This window comes from Mesoplodon mirus (assembly GCF_964341445.2).
Source record: "Mesoplodon mirus genome assembly, chromosome: 6".
Lineage (NCBI taxonomy): Eukaryota > Metazoa > Chordata > Mammalia > Artiodactyla > Ziphiidae > Mesoplodon > Mesoplodon mirus.
This window is the reverse complement of record NC_138982.1, coordinates 88,238,199-88,257,387: the sequence shown is the minus strand read 5'-3', so window position 1 is coordinate 88,257,387 and position 19,189 is coordinate 88,238,199. Positions and strand designations below refer to the sequence as shown.

Here is a 19,189-nt window from a genome sequence, read left to right as displayed (position 1 = left end):
CTCAAACAACAGCAGCCACTGGAAATCAAGGAAACTTCACTAAGAATTTAACAGATCAGCAAAACACCGCCTCCTTCCCATTTCAGCATGGTGAGCCTGAGCCTGGACTGGGGGAGAGAGAGGGGCTGTTCTTTGGGGTCGGGCTGGGAGGGGGGGGCGAGTTTTGAAACACTGCACATCATCATAAATCACTTTAGAACAGGATGGCTGAGGACTTAACCCCTTCCCCACTGAGTCATCAGGGCACTATCCCTTCCCGTCTGTACACAGACTGCACTTCGGAAAGCGAAAATTCTCAGATTTCTACATCTGACTGCTTGGTTTTCCTAGAGACAGATACTCATTTGCATCAGGATGATTGGCTGTACATACACACACAGTATGTACATTTATAGTTCCATGCGTATATTTTTATCTCTTTCTCCCTGCTTCATGCATTTCGTTTGAGGTTGGAAAAGCCCATGGAAAACATGGCTGGGTTGTTTTTATTTTATGCTAACTGGGGATCATATTACTGTGTTCTTGTTCCTAGTTTCTCCTTGGCATGAAAGGAAGCTGGTAAAAGGTTAGAAATGCAGGCAATGGCTGCTGTTCCCCTGAGATTGTGGGTAGCCATTACACAGGGAAAGGCCATTATGACCTCCAATTCTGGGCTCTGGCTAGAGATGGTAGGCTAGGAACTTCTTCAGAGGGCACGAGTGTATGTGCATGAGTGTGTGTGTGTGTGTGTGTGTGTGTGTGTGTGTGTGTCACAATGTCTTGCTCTCTGGAGGCTTCAGGTGTCCAGAGGGCTTTAGGCAATCCTTAGAAATAGCCATATCAGGTTTCCAAAGGAGATACTGAGGCAGCTCTGTGCATCCACCGCCTGGATCTGCCATGAGGATTCAGCTTTTAGTGGGGAGGGAAGATGCCTTGGGTTATACAGATATTTCTTCCAGCCTCTCCAAGTGCATTCAGTCAGCATCAACTGCTACGGACAGTGGTGAGCCAGGGTTTTCAGGAGGTCCCTTGAAAGCTAGGCCATGTTAATGGCCACCCTCTCTGAATAAAACCTGGTCCCTGCTTGCTCTCTTTAATCAGCCCCATCTCCAACTGGTCATTGACTTTTCCTTCACATAAGCTCTCAGCACTGAATTGAAGATCTGTAGAGGGCTGAGTGTCAGGCTCTCATTCCACAGCGTGAAGACCAAGGGGTGCCAAGAAGGAAGGCCCTCCTGTGGAGCCATCTCAGATACTTCTGAGTCCAGAACAAAGGTGGGCTTCAGGCAGAGACCGTCTGTCTGTCCCCTGGAGGCAGAGATTTCCCCTTTCATGGGATTCACCTGTTAAGTTGATCAAATGCCTTGTGCTGAGTTGGACAGTCCTAGATGGGATTTCCTTTCTCATACCATAATGTGTTCCACACAATCCCTTACTAGATCTCCCCGCTTCTTTCTTTTCTCCTCCTTTTGTCTTCTCCCTGCTGATAACAACTCCTATTCATTGAGCATTTTCACGTGAGTCTCTTGTCTTGGCACTTTCATATATTCTTTTATCTAACCCTTACAGCCTCCCTAAGAGATAGGTGGGATCATCCCCATTTTACGGATGGACAGCTTGAGACTGAGTGAGTTTAAGTAACTGCCTACTGTCACGCAAATACTAAGAGGTGGCCCTGAAATTTGAACCCAGGTGTAGAACTGTCTACAAAGCATTATGTTATCCTGCCTCTCCGTTTCACTTTCTTCCCAGGCCCTCTCTTTTTTCTCTTCCTTCAATTTCTTTTTGTGTTCCCCATATTCATAGAAGAGTCTCATTTATTTTTCTCAGTCAGAGCACTTACACTTTTAGAGTCCTACTTTCTGGAATAATTGCTTAGCAGTACTTTTTGCCTTTCTTAATAGATCCTTAAACTCTTTTATCCTTTTTCTTGATTGTCCCATGGCTTCCACCAACCTCCCAACGAAGTGCACAACATTTGTCACCTATGCACTGGTAAAGTTGAAATAAAGCCACTTTAGCGACCTGGATTTGACCCAGAGGGGAAGCTTGCCCAACCCTGAGCTGGGTCTTCTGGGGTATTTAGGCTTTCTTCCCTTCTGTGAGCTTCAGCCACTAGATGGCGTGCTAAACACATACGCGGGAGAGGACCTAATACCTCCACCTCAGTGTCTCCCCAAAGCTCACACACGCCCCGCAGACATATTGGCAACATGTGACTTCTCGTGCCTGCTCAGGATTTTTCAACCTCAACACCCAAAGCCTTCCCTGGGACCTCAGAAAAGCCTCTCAGGGAAGACCAGGGAGCACATGTCTGATAAGGGCCTAGGAAGCAAGTTAGCATGCACCCCTTTCTGAAAAAGCCCATAATGATGTAGGATTTGCAATGACTCTCAATTTCTAGTCCATGATTTAAAAGCCCTGTTTTTAAACGTCTCCCACCTAGATCTTTCCCTTTCTTCTGTAACCTAAGAAAGAAACATTAGCTAATTGCAGAGAAGAGAGAGAAAGAAAGGAGAGAGATTTTAGAGAGGGGGGGATTGATGTTGAGTCAGAGAAAGGTAAAAAGAATAAAATTCAAAACTAGATTTTAGAAATGCTAATTCGGGGATTCACTGACAAGACACTGCCTTGACTTTGGTCACATAGTAATTTGGAGGGAGGGAAGGAAAGAATGTGCAAAACAGATTTGCTTTAGAGACACTGGGATGGGGGTGATTATTTGATGAAAATGAGAGTAAATGTAAGGAGACATTCAGAAGCTGGTGTGCTAACTGATCAGAACGATGCTGACCTAAGGCTGCAGCGACCTGAGACCAAGACTCAGGAAAATATCCTGTCCCAGGCACCCTAGAAGAACTATGGGTTCTGTCATAGCTGGTCCCCTACACAGAGTAAACCTCGGTGGATCTTACTGACTCGATTCAAAACATTGTTCTATTGCCCGAAAAAATCATTTGCTTAAGAGGAAACCAGAAAAAAATTAAAGAGGAAAAAAGTGCAAACTCTTCAGTGTCCTGTACCCCCAGCAGGAAGAATAGCAGAGCCATTTTTTCACATCTTTGTGGCAGAGACACAAACAGTATTCACATCGGGGATAATGCTACGTGGTTTTCCTTTCCATCTGCAGACTGTAATCAATGTTCAGTCTTCAGCCACATTTATGTCATTCAGAATGAAAATGAACTCTTCTCTTTCTCAGCATTCACAGTGTAGGACAAACTGAAGAAATGAACAGCAAAGTCAAGGGGAAAGCCCACAATGACCATGAACTCAGGATGCTGCTGCTGTGGCTGCCCAGAGAAATTCTGAGAAAGGGTAATCCCCAAAAAGAAACACTCTGAAATTGTCTCTGAAATGTCAACAAGCTCGCAGGTTTAATCTGAAGTTGAGGTATGTGTATATGTTTTTTAAAAAATAAATAAAAATAAAAGTTACCTGATACATAGTGGCCAAAACTATTGGGAAGAACAGTTTTAATATTCTTTTTTTATTCGTTTAGTTTTGATTACTTCAGAGGTTTTATTGGGTGAGAGGGACCTTGAAGGCATTTTTTTCCAGATGGAAAGTTTTTTAATTAAGAAAATGTTGAAGTCCTAATTAGAGCAAATTGAAGGTTTTTGCCATAGCAGAGATTAAGGAACTATGTGAATGACTTAACGGCTCATTTAAAATCTTTAACATTTAAATTTTAAGTCTTTAACCCCTCAATTTGCTGCTTGAAGGGTTAGCTGTGAATTGGGAGGGGGTGACTTGTACTGAGTTCAATGTCAGCTATTAGCCATTTAATGCATACAAAAGTTTACATCAATCAGGTTTCAAGGGGAAAATTCTGAATATGTTGCTCTCCATGCCCTTAAGTATAACCAAGTAGAGAGCAATGGTCCAACTTCTTTCTCCTAAATGTTTGCAAGAGTGCAGACTTCATACCAGGAATGGTAGGGAATGAGGCAGTGTCTTCCCCTCAGAAGCTCACAGCCCACTGGAGAAGATAAACAAATATTAGTCAATTGTACTCTCTGCAGCAGTACTGCCAAATTTATCTTCATGTAAAAATTCAGTGCATGACTATGGCTCCACTCCTCTTGGAGATTTTTGCCTCTTTGATTCCTGGAGCAGGCTTTACCGTGAAAGAGGCTTCCCGTGGCAGCTCCTGAGTGGCACCTGGAAAACTTGCTTGGTATATTCCATTGGCTCTAAAATCCGCTAGGGTCCACAAGAGTCCAAGATACTCTGCCTGGCAGGATGTGCTACATTGCCTGACAGGCCTTTCATCCTCATTTTCCCAGTTCCCATCTTGTCTCTGTATCCTGCATTTGTCCTGCTAGGATTGCCCTGTCTTTCATTTGTTTCTCTGTATTGACCCCGCACTTCAGGTTTTGATCACATCACTCAGGACATCACCTTATTTACATGAGGAGGGGTTAGCCATAAGGATGGTAATTCATTCATTCAACAAATATTTATTCAATGCCAGGCATTGCTCTAGTCACTAGGGATATAACAATGAACACACCCTGATCTCATGGAGCTTCTGTGCCAGTAATAGGAAACAGACTATAAGAATATGAACAAATAGGGGCTTCCCTGGTGGCGCAGTGGTTGAGAGTCCGCCTGCCGATGCAGGGGACACGGGTTCGTGCCCCGGTCTGGGAAGATCCCACATGCCGCGGAGCGGCTGGGCCCGTGAGCCATGGCCACTGAGCCTGTGCGTCTGGAGACCGTGCTCCGCAACGGGACAGGCCACAACAGTGAGAGACCCGGGTACCGCAAAAAAAAAAAAAAAAAAAAAAAAAGAATATGAACAAATAAATAGACCTAGACCTAGACATTTGCTTGGAAGAGATTTTTAAAAGGGAAGGGAGTATAAGGTGATGAAAGGGAGGAGGTCGTATTAGATAAGTGTCAAGGATAATGATTCTAAGTGAAGCTAGGGGAGCAAGTCACTCAAGTATCAGGGGAGGGAAAGAACAGTCTAAGTAAGAGGGAACAGCAAGCACATAGACATTGAAGCAGGGGCTATGTCACAAATGTGTCTCAGAGGAGTGATGTTGAAAGACATTAGGTGAGGATGTGTAAGAACCTGATACATGGTGAGGGCTTTTTTCTTTCATTTAAAAATTTTATTTATTTATTTATTTATTTATTAGAAGTATAATTGATTAACAACTGTCGTGTTAGTTTCAGGTTTGCAGCACAACATTTCAAATTCTTTTTCAGATTCTTTTCCCTTATAGGTTATTACAAAATATTGAGTAGAGTTTCCAAAAACCTGATACATGGTGTGAAATGGGTGCTACATGGAGAACGGAGTATGGGGGCAAGAATGGCAGCAGGAGGACCAGTGAGGAAGCTATTGTATTAGCGTAAGCGAAAGGTGGGGGTAGATTGAGTTGGGGTGCCAGGGGCCATGAAGGTGCCGAAAAGTCAGCCTCTTTGGTAGATGTTTTGGAGATAGAGCCAACAAGGGTAGTTTGGGAGAGAAACAATCACAATTTTTTTTTTAATTCCCATTTAACACTCTGGTACAAAGGTTGATTAGGCTGTTGGTACATGAGTTAAACTTCAAAGAGGACTGAGCGGGGATTATACATTTGGAAGGTTATTTAAAGTACGAGGCTGGGAGAAATCACTTAAGGAGCAAGTATAGGTGAAGATGAAGAGATCTGTGGCCTGGCGTACAATATTTAGAAGATGAGAAGGTGATAAGGGACGGGGAGGAGGGGCAGCTCGTGGTGGGAGAAAGGCAGGAGCTCATGGTGGTTTATTCTCTCTCACAACTTGAACCATATGTTACCTCTGGCCCTTTCTCCACAAGTCCTTACTACATGTGTCCACATTCAGTTCATTCTGCAATGCGCAGGCCCTGTAACTATCTCTTCCATGGGGTTTTTCCAGAAACTCCAGTATGAATCACTTTCCTTTCTCTGAGAAGGTAATCTGTACAGCATCACTCTTCTGATCTTTTTATACTTCATATATGGGTTCTTTCCTTCCAAGCAGATCTTTAAGCTTCTGAGAACATGGAATAGCATTACATTTATTTTGCATCCTTCACAGCACCCTGCATATAGTTAAGACACAAAAAGTTACAGTTAAAAGGAGCAATGGCAAAACTCCAGAACACAACCCAACTACAACATATCACTTTAAAGAAGGAAAAAAAAGAAAAACTACACTTAATGAACCAGAGGGTCTCTTTATCTCTATTTATTAAATAATAATAGTAGAAACAAAAGACATAGCACTATAAACCATCAAAATTAAAACTTATACTTGCATTGAATTATGGAATTGTGACATTGAGGCAAAACATTTTATGTAAAGTAATATAAACCTTCATTTTATTCATTCATTTATTCAAAAACTATTTATAGAGCACCTTTTATGTGTTGGACATTATTCCAGTGTTGGGAATACAGCAACAGACAAAAATCGCTCCTTTCATGGAATTCACATTCTGTTAGTGAGAGATAAGCACTCTAAAGAAAAACAATGAAGGGAAAAGTAATAGTGAATGAAGAAATGTACCATTTAAGATGGGATGATCAGATATGATCGGGGCTAGCCTCATCAAAGTGGTTATATGCCGCATGTCAAGGAATCTTTGGCATATCTTCAACTTTGTCAATTCTTCAACCTTTGATTTTGGAGTTGAGTATTAGTCATAGTCTGAAGGAGCTAAGTCTATTTAATGTGGTAGATGATCAAACTGTATAATTCTGGTTGGGGTCAAAATAATAAATGACTATAAAGTAATAAGTTTCCTGCATGGCTCATTAATTGGTTTTGGAGGAAAAAGCTCTGAGTGCCTGGCACAGAGTAAGTACTTACGTGTTTCAATGAATGAATAATTGGAACATCACTATCTACAGTCTCCTAAGATGACTGCTTTGAAGTCAACGATATTAATTTGAACTCTGCTGTTTTTTCTTAAAAAAAGTCACATTCATTTGTAATCACATCTGAAAAATCTCTGTTAAAAAATGATATTGTTCTAACTTAAATGCTTTTAACCAAAGTCTGTTGCAAAAACTCCAGAATGAAGATCAAATACAATGTGGTCTTCAAAGCAAGTTAAAAAATTCAAAGTCTAATTCGTTCTGAATATGTTAACAGGTAACATTCCAAAGTTTTAAATAATATTTTTATTTACAAGTTAAGTATGGGAAATAAAAACATGTGGTCCCTTTACAAATAATTTGTGATGGTGGATTTTGGCAGAAACCTTGGCGTTAACTATTGGGAAAATTCAGTCAGTACAAATAAATGTTAGTAACTGCATCAAAATGAGAGGAACAGCTTAGATTGAAAAAAATTTCCTGATTAGAGAACAGTTTCCATGTTTGGAGATTTCACTCATTCATTGGATAGGATTTGTTTTGTCTCTGAGAAAGCAGCACAAAATTTGCAGCCAAACAAACCTTAGACTGGCATCCCAGTTTCACTGTTTACTAGTTGTGTGACGTGGGCAAAGTGTCAACCTCCCTGAACTTTAGTTTCTTCATCTATAAAAATGTGAATGGTTATTTTTAACATAAATAATAGGATTCAATTTGTTTTCTAAAGATGGTTTTATTACAGTGTTTCGTGTTTCAAATAACAGCAAATTTGCGGTTAACTGCTGTAAATGACGGGAAATTTGTCAGCTCACACAAATAAAACATCCTGAAGTGTGGCAAGCTTTTGGGTTGATTTGCTTCAAAAGTTCTCAGTCTTGTTTGTTTGTTTATTGTGGTAAAATATACACACCTCTTACCATTTCAATGATTTTTAAGTATAGAGTTCAGTGGCATTAAGTACACTCACACTGTTGTGCAACCATCACCACTGTCCATCTCCATAACTTTTTCATCTTCCCAAATTGAAATTCTGTGCCTATTAAACAATAACTGCTTGTTCCTCCCTTTCCTCAGTCCCAGGTAACCACTATTCTATTTTCTGTCCCTATGAATCTGTCTCTATGACTGAGAATGGCTATTTTTAATATATGAAACGTGCCTAATACTCAGCTTAACGGTGGGGGAAATGGTATCCACACAAGAGCAGTCATAAATTCAGACTTCTAGCCTAAGGTAAAAGGCAAATGAAACAACATGGGAAGGAGCTAAAGGGTCAGACAGAGGTGCTAAGCATCGCACACAAAAGGAATGACTAAGCATTGGAAGGAGACTCACCTATTATGTATTTTGTGCCAATCTGTCATGAAATCGGAAGCCAGAGCAGTGTTTACACTTTGTGTCTCCTGTTGGCTCTCACTTCTAAGGTTGTAATAGTCTTCCAACTGGTCTTCTGGCCACCAGACTCATCCTTTCCAATCCATCCTCCAAATGATTGTCACTATAATTTTCTTCAAACATCAACGTTTCATTCCTGCTGTAAATTCCTCAACAGTGAGCAGAGAACTTCAGAGAGAAAGCTCAAGGCTCCCCTGGCCTAGAAGTGACATGGGAAAGTAGGCACTGATGCTAGCAGTAATGATGGAAAACTGGTGGTGGTGCGAAGTTGGATCAGGTTGAAAGGAGGAGTGAGACTTTATGCCTGCAATGTAATACCCGAGTGGAGCTTGGCACCCTGAGATTTCCTCCTGCAAAGAAGGTTTTGAACTTTAACCAACAGATGAATACGGTGTAGAAGATGCCTTAAGGAGCAAGAGAAATGCATGGCCTCAAGGCCATGGTCTTCAGGGAAAAACCACTTGCTACTTTGAGTGTGAGTGGCACAGAATTTACTGGAACTATGAAACCCCTTAGAGACACATCTCACAGGGTAAATTGAATAGAGAACACCACAATATATGAAGGGAAAGCAGAGCCCCAGAGCCTATGCTTCCAATTAAAGAGCAGCTCAACTGCATGATTTGGAAATTGAAGAGTACTGATTCCATTAATTATGGGTCTTAACGACTTGGCTATAAGAAAGTTTGCCTGAGTGTAAACCTGGAATAAGATGGAAATAATTTATTTTCACCACGGTAGACCTAAATTAACCTAGTTATATTTAAAACTTTGAAAAAGAAAAAAGGCATGCAGAAGACTGTGATTTTAATTTTATTTTTATAAACAAAATAATTTATGTTATTTTTAAAAGATTGTGACTATTTAAAAAAAATTTTTGACTTTTATTTTTAATTTAAAGTCTCAAAATAGATAGACATTTTTAACATGACATATGTACAGTATTCATAGTGAGCTAGTATGTCTAAATTATCAAGATTTCTGTGTAAGTGATTATAAATAGAAATATAGCATCAAACAATATTTTAAAGCCAGACGTTATTTTTAAGAGGTTTTTCTTGAAAAACAAATATTTTATTATGTGTAACTGAGTAATATTCACCCAGTTTATCAAAATGACACAAGTAGTGAGAGATTTGAAACTATCTGTTTCACAGATATTCAGAGCATGACAATCTGACGGGTGCTTAAAAAACCAATTTCTTTCCTGTGTTTTCAACTGCAGTAGAGCCAGTTAAATGTTCATCCAACTTTTCAAACTCAATTTATCTCAGTGGAAAAAATAACCCAATTGATTTTTTTGTTCCTCCCTTTCCCCACTGTGTTTTTCCAGCATCCTGATAGCTGTACTTTCATATGCCCAAATACTAGATAACATTTCGGCTTGCTAGAAGGAAAATGTTATAAATATTAGAGCTGTTCAAAGATGAAGAGAGATGTATGCAGAAACAGTAAGCCCCCTGTTGGAGGTGTTAAAATAGGGGTTCCCTAGCAGAGAATTTAAGCATTAGGTGAGTGGTGAACTCAGGTGAAAGTTTAGCCTTAAAGACTGTAGGAGTCGGGTTACTATGATTACTATGTATGAACTGATTAATTTCCCCGGCTTTTTCCGAGAAAAATTTACTTGAAATGTTTGTTATCAGAGTTTGTCTCTAAAGGCACAAGGTAGAGAAGCAAGTGTCATCATAACACAGAAATATTTACTAGTGGGCTGTTCACTTACAAAATTAGTTCCAAAACATTTTTCTCCATATAACAACTTTGCCCATCAATTAGCACCTTTATCTAATAAAAAGTGATAAAGAACTGCTGAAATTACATGCAGAGATATTAACAAATAGATCTGGCAGAAGAGTAAATCAACAAGAATGGGAAAAAAATGGTACCTCAAGGGAAAATTATTTGGATATCAACAGATTAAAATAAGTCTTTTAGAATATCAGTTAAGCCATTGAAAAGCTATTGAATAAGCTTAAAAATGTGATCCTCATGGGGACCGTGCTGTAAAAGTCCAACTGTGAAGTGATGGGTACTAGGTCACGTTATGCAGTTTTGTTGCAAAAATCTTACTCTCCCCCAAATCAATAGGTGAGTCACTCCTTCATCATCTTAAGAATTCAGTGCGCAGGGTTCCCCTGTGGGCTAGTGGTTAGGATTCTGAGCTTTCACTGCCATGGCCGGGTTCCAACCCCGGTTAGGGAACTGAGATCCTGCAAGCTGCATAGCGCAGCCAAAAAGAAAAGAAATTTAGTGCACATTTGCAATTACAACTCAATTTATTAAATCTGAAATAAACTTCATATTTTCCTTTCAGATTTCAAGATAAGGTTGCAAACAAACTTTAAATTATTTGCTATGACATTTAGTACCTGTTGAGATGGATTAATTCTAATGGCCTTTTTTCAGGATTAAATTTTTGTTGAGCAACATGGACCTCTTGCAATTTCACAAAGAACTCCTCCAAACGATCTGAAAACAAACGTGTAAAGTGAGATGCATTGTACTAATAATTTTTAAGAAATTATTTAAACTTTCATACCATACACAAATCTACAGCAGAAATAGCCGATGTATGTCAACCTCAAAGGGAAAAATCTAAGCCTGTTTAAAAAAAAAATCTAATCTGAAGCTTTTTTGGAAATCTAAGATAATTCCATTAATTAATTATACCAAAAACAGTTTGTGCAAGGCAGGAAGCATCCCCTGGGATGTCTGTCCTTGAATGCAATGACTATGGCTCATATTTTTAGGTGATTCAGCATACCTACAGTCAGGTATTTCTCCTGGACTAGGTCTGTCCCCCCTCTGCCTATGACCTCTGCTCCATGAACCCTGCCTTGGCCTCTTGACCTACCTCTAGGGTTTCAGGGTCCAGCACATCAGTCTGAGTACCTACTAGAGTCAATTTCTACTCCCACAATCCTCACAGGTATGTTGACCTAAATAAAGAGGTAAACTGAGGCAAACTCAAAAAAATGAGTTTACTCGGGAATAGCGGAGGAATTGCAATTTGGAACAAGCAAATTATAGCAAGCTACAGGTGTCAGTTGAGGGTTTGTAACAGGTTGTATTTGTAGGCAGGGGATGTAGAGGGGAGAGTTCAGTTAGAGTCAGTTAAAATAAAAAACAAATGAAGACCAGCCTTGAAAACTTCCTGAGCAGACAAAATCAGTCTAGTCACACAAACAAAGCTTGATCCAGCCCACTTTGTGAGACTGACACAACCTGGGTCATCTCTCGTTCGTGCCTTTGGCAAAACTTCTCACGGTTGATGTGAGACAACCTCTAATCAACCCCCATCATCTGAGAGAATTCTCACACTATCAGTTTTCTGTAAATCAGGCGTTTATAGGAAAATAGTCTCTTAGTTCATAAGTTTTATCTTCCTGAGGGCATGTGTGTGAGATTCCCTTTATATCCTCCAGTTTCAGGTTAAATTCTTCCACAGGTATTACCTAGGGTTCTTAAAGTAAATCTGTCTCTACCCCAAGGCTCCATCTTAACAGTAAATTATCAAGAAAGACTTCTTTGGACAGGCACAACTTCTAGTTGACCGGAAGCCAATTTGGTTCTTCCCTAGTTACAGAGTGATGCCCCAGGAGAGAGTTGGGAGGTCAGGAAATCCTGGTACTGACGTGGACATTTAGGTCTTCCATAATTGAGCTAGGAAGACTTTGGAGGAAGAGTCAGAAAAGACAGAGCCTCAAATGTAGACAAGAGCCCAAAGATCAGCCCAAACAGCCTTTCAAGGCACCTTTCTTGCCCTTTACAGAACTTATGACCCCACATGTTGGCCATAAACACACTGGTTTCTGGGCCAAGGCAGCAAGGTGAAGCTTTTGCAGAAGGGCCCTGAGCTAGCGTTCTCCTCTGTGGGAGTTTTTTGCTTATTTGCTCATCACTGGGAGAAAAGGTTTAACCTCTGGCTGCCTTCCTTTATTACATAATCCATTCATCACTGAGGGCCCAACCTAGTTGCTGGTTGCTTATTTGGATGAAAAGAATTTTAAATCCTGGACTTTGAATTCTTTAAAAGCTTATCTGGGTGGCTTAGTGTCATTTTCCTCTATGTTGGTAAATTCATTCCAAATGTGTTTATTTTAATGTGATGACTTTTACATGAAGTAATAAGACAAAGTCTTCAGCTACCTATCTTGCTCCTACTTAATTAGATCTCCTTGCGTTGGGAATGGGAAACCCAGTCCCCTGTTTCCTCCTGGCTCTAAATAAACCCAGAGCAAGCCCTGAAAGCTCCTCTGTGGGACATACCAAGGCAGTGTCTCATACTCTCTGGAGTTCATCATGGAAATGTGATAGAGATTAGAAATATGTAGACCCTTCTTCGTGTCTGTCTTCCAGACACCCTGTGAGGGCTGGCAAAAATGTTCTTATTCTCCAAATATTCACTGGCATGAATTTGTGTAATAAAATTATGTTTGGGGTTTGTAGTTGGTTTTTTTTAAATGAACATCTGTTATTCTCTTTCAGTCTAAAGGTTCTGAACCCAGCTGGGCAGGGCAGCTTGGCTTCTTCCACTACCTCTGCAGAGTCACAAATGGAGCCTGTCATCTTTCAGCTGCTTGTTGATTGGCTGACAGTCCACCGCTCATCTCCCACAGCTGTTTTGGCTCTGAGAGGCTCCAGGGTGGGGAGGGAGGGAGTCAGGGTCAGCTTGTTCTGTGCATGTAGCCCATGGGAGTTCCAGGAGTGGGGATATTTAATTAAGCTGCTCTGATCAGCCATTACTGGACTTTGTGTGTATGTGAAGCAGACAGAGGGTCTGGTCTGTGCCTTTTAGAATGGTGGGTCATAGCAGCTTAGTGCTTAAATCAATTGTTTTTACCTCCTGGTGTCTCTCTTCCCTATGTCTATGATATACATTATAGATAATGTGACCTGTGCTAAGGCAAATGAGAGATGTAGTTGCAATGAGTGCTTTATTTTCACCAAGGAAATATGCTCTTTGGATCTACATTATGAGTTCCATGTTATTCATAAAAGGAAGTTTATTTTCTTTATGCCTCAGCACCAGCAAATACACAAATGCTTCAAGTTCCACAGACCACTCCAACTCTGATAGCTTCAGGACCCTGGCTTTCAAGAGGACCAAAGTATAAGACCCTAAAGCTCTTTCCCCGAACCCTTGAGCCAAATCATACCAGTAGTCATAACCATCCATTTGACACACTGTTGTAGGATGATTACTCTTCCTGACTCACAGCTCCAGTCTTGTTACTGTCTTGCGCAAACTCCTTTAATGACTTGCAGCTGTCGACAATACAGGTCACACTCTAGCTCGGCGTTCAAGGTCCTCTCTGATCTGATCTTAAACTGCTTGTCCGAATTCTTGTTGCCAACTACTGCCATTAGTGCCTTCTTCAATCTGGCCAAAATATACCACATATGTTTTCTTTGTTGCCCCTTGATGATCTCTCTCTCTTCTGTACTTTTTGCTTATTCTGTTGGCTGATCTCAAGTCCAGATGTCCCCTAAATGTCAAGTCCAAATGCACCTGCTGCATAGAGTCTTCCCAGCTGAGCCCACCTCTGCCACCTCCAGATATCCAATGACTCTCCCCACCCTCTCTCAAAGCACATTTTAGTATTGGCAAGGCCAAAAAGTTCATTCCGGTTTGTCCATAAGATGTTACAGAAAAACCCGAATGAATTTTCGGCCACCGCATACTTTATGTCTGGACTTGTGGCTCACAGCGCCCAGTTGCCTACCTCCCCCGGCAGAAGCAGGGAGAACCTGCATCCCATTACTCTTTCTGCCTTCCCTAGGTCCTTGCAATTAGTGCATAGTTGATAAATGTTTGTTACAAAGATAGCCATAGACATTTGTGGAGAGCTTTGAAGTTTCCTGAGTGGATTCACTTAATTCATTAACTCACTTAATTCTCATAAGTGAAAGTAGAAAGCACACGTGTTCCCTTTATTAAAAATGAGGAGAGAGGAAAGGGAATTAATTTTTAGTCAGAATTAACTTTTACTTATTTATCAAACTATTATTTGTGTCTTTCTTGATGTCTGCCTCTTCTGCCACATTTTTAAGCTCCTTGAGAGCAGAGCCGTGTCTGTTTTGTCAGTGTTGTATTGCCAGTGCCTAGCACAGTGCCAGACATAGTGTAAAAACTCACTGAACACGTCTGAATGAATGAATGAGTCGATAATATGAGACAAGCAGTGGGCTGAATGTTCTATATGAACGATTTTACTCTCACAGCGGGTGTCACCTCTATGGCACAGGCAAGGAAATTAGGTCTCCAGGGCACACAGTGCTTACTAGAATTGAAACCCAGATCTCATGATTATAGGTGTTACGTGTTTATCATCACACCATCAGTGCCTTTGGTTGTCTTTCTTTTGTTGCTGTTGTTGTTTTCACCCTTATTTGCTTTATAATTCTATTTTTTAAAAGAAATTTCAAGAGTTACCTTAACTCTTAAATATTTAACTCTGTTAATTATAAACAGTTACAAAATACTGGATAGTATGTTAGTCACTATTGCCAAGTTCAGCAGTATCATTGAGGGTAGATGGGAGTTCACGCTTGGAAGGGAGGAAATAATTTTTTACAGATTTCTCTGCCTCTGTAGTTTCCTTCTTTTGATCTAAGAATGAAACATAATTAAATTCCCATTGCAATTTATTTTGTCCTAAGTGATCCAGAGGAATATTCATAGTTACATTTTGATCACTGTCACTGAAGAGAGGAAATGAACGTATATTGAGCAATCTCCTCATGCCAGGACTTTCTTTAGGTTAATACCTGATGAGTAAGTATTATTATCTCCTCTATTTTACAAGGGAAGACAGTATTGCTTTTATTTCTAAGCACAGTTTATTTTCATATCTATTAAAATTCAAATAAAAAATTGAATTTATCATGCAATTGTCCAAATATCCTGCTTTCTCTTTATGTGAAATTTGGACAAAGATTTTCTTCTGATTAAACATTTTTCATACCTAAAATCCAATTTGTAATTTTTCAATCTTCTTTCATAGTGTTTTAATACTGTGGTTGGTTAAGTCGTTGGGCTCGAAATTTTGTGTTTGGTTAACACAAGCCTGCAAAAATGGAATTAAGTAATGTCTGAAGATGATGATGACAATGATTTAATGTGTTTGTTTTCTTTTTGTCATAAGATCTGCATATATCTTTAGCTTCTCCTTCTCAACCCATGTTTGGGAAGTCAAGACTGAAACTACTTGCTTTGAAAGGTTTCAACATGATTTCTAAGAGGAAGTTCAGTTTATTCATATTTTACAAATCTATGTTAATCTACATTTACTACCCATCATCTAATTTGCATCTTTAACATTTAATATTTAATAAGTCTTTAATATTTAATGTGTCTTTAGTCACAGTGTGTTCTGCTTTTTTGTGTGCAGACCTCAATTACTAAACTACTGGTAAGCAGTTAGTTTTCACAAAGTGTATTTGATCAAAACAAAAGACCTTAAGGCCAAAGCTTTATTCTCTAACACCATTCCCCTGAGCCTGCTTGGTTTCCACAGCAAGTTCTTCTTATTATGATATGGATTTAAAGAAAGCTTTTAAAAATATGGCAGATTAGCAACATCTAGTCATTCCTGGATGGAGCCATTACTCTCAAAGTGCATCCAAAACTGACATCACAGAGAATCTTTTATAGAAATTTCTGTTCCTGTGGCTATTCTTGCAGTGCAAAATACTTATGTGGACCCAAATTTTTCAAAGTGACTATTGAAACCATATCATCTCATGTCTTCTTACTACTGTCTTCATGGCCTCACCTCAAATTTTTTGCCCTTTTATAGCAAGAGAACCTTGAAAGAAACATCTGCAAAGGGAGTTTGGGACATGGAAATGCCAACTGTAAAAAAATAAAAACGTACCTTCTAAATTAGAGTTTTCTAAATAATTGCAGCAGTTTAAATAGAAACAGAAGTTCCTTTTCTGAAGATAGGGAAGTGGTCTTTTCTCTGATGGGCCCCTATATCCACACACATACTCCAGGGCTCTAGGTCAGTTCTGCAGAGTCCCCAGGTCCAGAGAGATCAGCATCCTTCAAGAACCACAAGGCAAGAGAAGGGGTCCTTGCACATGCCTCTAGAGCTCTGTCCATCACCCCTGCCATCTCTGCCTGCATGTGATGAGCACCATTTTCTTTCCTTACCATAGTCTTTAGTCTTGACCTCTCAGGATTTATAACTATCGTACACCTTGATGTTAACTGTCATTTCCTGGCCATCAAGTTTAACATCACTTCTCTTCAGTTGTCTGGTTCTGGTCTTTGTAGAGCTCTGGCCTACTTCATCCTTACTGCCTATTTTGTAAACTTCTCTAGTCCCCTTTTTTCCACTGGAATTTCCCACCATAATAGCTATTTAATGCCTCTTCCCACTCAAAGCAGATATAACCCCAGGTGACTGACACAGACGTTCATCCTTCAGATTCTGACAAGCTATACCCAGTGAGTGCACATTATAATGAATGGAGATAATGATTTTTGAAGGCAATAGTTGCCTAACTAATGTCATAAGACAGCCTATATTGTCTATATGCTCTGTCTTTCTCTCTTATTCTCTGTGCGCCTCCAGCCCTTTTTTGCTTTACTCTTCTTTTGATATGGGAGTATGAATCAGAATAAGTGAAAGAGAAGAGATAAAACAAAACCACAAGGCCAATACCAAGGGAACAATTCTGCTACCTTCAATTAATGAGGAATAAGCCAGAAAATCCATGAGGACCAGTTGAAAGGTATAATCAAATTTTATACAAACATTAATTTATGTAAATTAATTTTAACCACTATTTCAAAATCAAAATGTGGGTTTTAAGAAGCATCTTGCAAAGACCATGCACAGAGCCCTGTCACTTTCTTTGATCAGTTGGCCACATCAAAAATGTTGTATACAAACTACAGATGAGAGAAACACTTGAATACAGCCTAGGATTGGGATTTCCTAGAAATCTCCATGCTCTCTCTGTCTCTTCCTGGCACAAAGATATTTCTGTGGGGATTGAAACAGGAAATACACATTTATTCATACATATGTGGTCTCCATTATCAGGATTTCTTCTGGAAGTTTTGAGAATTGTTGAGAAGAAGGCCCATGATATTAAGATAATGCTAAAAATACTAAGAGGATAAATTAAGACATTAACCACAATAAAGAAGTGGACTTAATATGTGTCAAATTAAAGATGGCCGACATTATAAATAGCTCAAAAAATCATTACAGAAGAGCCTGAAATACCAAGTGATTTTTCCAAAATTTTGAACTTGACCAGATGAAGTATCATTTTTTTAAAAAATGAGGTCAAAACATCCATATAAAGAGATACTTGGTCAATTATCGAGTAGCTGGGATCTCACAATGGCTTAATATCTAGAAATTTGGAACTGTTGGATGGTTGGTGGTTATAGGCTCTAGAATTTCATTCCTTTAAAAAAATAATAATTCACACTTTGAGTAACACTGCTTAAAATTTAAGCCATCTGAGTGCATGTTGTGAATCTGAATATATTTGAGATTAACCAGTTTCTATGGTTATTAATAGCAAAATGGGGGAGTGGAATCATTAATAAACAAAATGGTTGGAAGAATCATTGGCTTTTGGATTGGAGCAAAGATATGAGCTGCATTGAGAACAGCCTTCTGAAATTTGGTTTCTGGACCCCAAACTCAAAATTCTTTGGGAAATGGAATGAAAGGAATTAGATTCCATAGTACAAAAGGAGCCCATTAACATAATTGAGATAGGCTTTTCTATTTTTATAAAATAAGAAATAATTAAAAGGAGGAATGGGACATATGACAGAGACTGTTAGCTATCTTTTAACATTCATTCTTCCCTACTTTAGTGTTAAGAAACCCATATTTTTTCTTGGAATATAGCAAATATATATATATATATATATATATACTCAATCTCCCTTTCAGTTAGAGCTAACCATGTGATTAATTATGGCCCATATATTATAAATGGAAGTATTGTGTGACATTTTAGAAGTTCTTAAAGATCAAAAAGCCCTTCTCTGTCCTTTCTCTATCTTGCTGATGTGATGGTTGGAGCTCCAGCAGCCATATTGACACATAAGAACACATAAGCATCTTGGAGTAAAAGGTTGGAGAAAGACTGGTTCTCTGATGACTTTGAAGTTGCCATCATTCTGGGCTTAATATCTGAAATTATTTTACTTGAGAGAGAATGACACTTTTATCTTTTTTAAGATAATTTTTCTGTGTGTGTTTCAGGGGGAGGGGAAGAATTGGTCCATGTTATTCTCAGATAAACCTAATCCTAACTGATATATTTTATTCTCTCCTCCCCAGGATTCTGCTTGGATGTGGTGTTGGATGTCGAGGAAAGTAGGAGGTAAATGGGACACAGAAGATTTGACATTCATTGCAGCTGCAAACTGTAGGTATAATTCTCCAGAGCAAAGGTGGACAAGAAGCAATTCATCTAGAAATTGAAACAGTTTCAATTCCATTTACTCTTCCTTGCTGCTAGAGTTTGAGTATATATATATAATAATATATACACACACACACACACACACACACACACACACATACATATATATATATAAAATCACAAACTATGCAGACGTTTTTAATTCTTGCAAGTAAATATTTTAAGCAAATGGGTCAAAACTACACTGAATCTTTTTGGGAGGTTTTGAAAATAGTTCAGAAATTTCTATTTTCAGATTTTGTAGGTATATAGAGAAAGAATAATGCCTGATTACATTAATCATTTTCAGTAAAAAGTCACTTATTAATAAAAGCATTTTCATAAAGCATTTTTCAGAACGTTTCTTTTGAAAAACAATTATTTTCCCACTCATTGTTAAAATATTTTACCTTGAAAGAAGATACTGAATTTACTTTTACAAAAAATATCTACAGGGCTTCCCTGGTGGCGCAGTGGTTGAGAGTCCACCTACTGATGCAGGGGACACGGGTTCATGCCCCGGT

The 19,189-nt window shown here is 39.2% G+C and overlaps 1 long non-coding RNA gene across 1 annotated transcript; it reads left to right on the top strand.

The window, feature by feature from the left end:
• Positions 1-5: 5 nt before the first annotated feature.
• Positions 6-18,696, top strand: LOC309806884. Its single transcript, XR_014294452.1, has 3 exons — positions 6-90; positions 3,182-3,372; positions 18,542-18,696. It is a non-coding gene; the product is annotated as an uncharacterized lncRNA (long non-coding RNA).
• The last annotated feature ends 493 nt before the right edge of the window (positions 18,697-19,189 follow it).